General features: G+C 43.9%; 1 non-coding gene across 1 annotated transcript in view; it reads right to left on the reverse strand.

Annotated features, from left to right (window-relative positions):
- Positions 1-476: 476 nt before the first annotated feature.
- Positions 477-510, reverse strand: part of LOC122294144 — a 107-nt gene continuing 73 nt past the window's right edge. The window contains exon 1 of the small nucleolar RNA XR_006237535.1: positions 477-510. This exon is cut by the window's right edge and continues 73 nt beyond it. This is a non-coding gene — a small nucleolar RNA (small nucleolar RNA R71).

A 510-nucleotide genomic window follows, 5' to 3' on the forward strand; every position in this document is an offset into this window, starting at 1 on the left:
GTACTAGATCTCGTGACATTATTCCTGTTGATCCGGAGATTGAAAGAACTCTTAGATCACTAAGAAGAAATAAGATACTAGTCATGGCTGAAGAAGATCGTGAGGTACTACCACGCACCTTGAAGGACTATGTACGGCCAGTTGTGAATGGAAATTACTCGAGCATAATGCGCCAGCCAATCAATGCCAACAACTTTGAGCTCAAACCAGCTTTGATTAGCATGGTGCAGCAGGCTCAATTCAGTGGATCACCACTTGATGATCCCAATATTCACCTGGCTATGTTCTTGGAGATTTGTGATACTGTGAAGATTAATGGTGTTACTGAAGACACCATTAGACTGAGATTGTTTCCCTTCTCTTTGAGGGACAAGGCTAGAGGTTGGCTACAATCTCTACAACCGGGAAGCATCGTTAGTTGGCAGGACATGGCTGAGAGGTTTCTTGCTAAATTTTTTCCTCCTGCCAAAACAGCCCAACTCAGGAGTGAGATTGGCCAGTTCAAGCAAA

The sequence above is a fragment of the Carya illinoinensis genome, chromosome 1 (genome assembly GCF_018687715.1).
Source record: "Carya illinoinensis cultivar Pawnee chromosome 1, C.illinoinensisPawnee_v1, whole genome shotgun sequence".
In the NCBI taxonomy this organism is placed as follows: domain Eukaryota; kingdom Viridiplantae; phylum Streptophyta; class Magnoliopsida; order Fagales; family Juglandaceae; genus Carya; species Carya illinoinensis.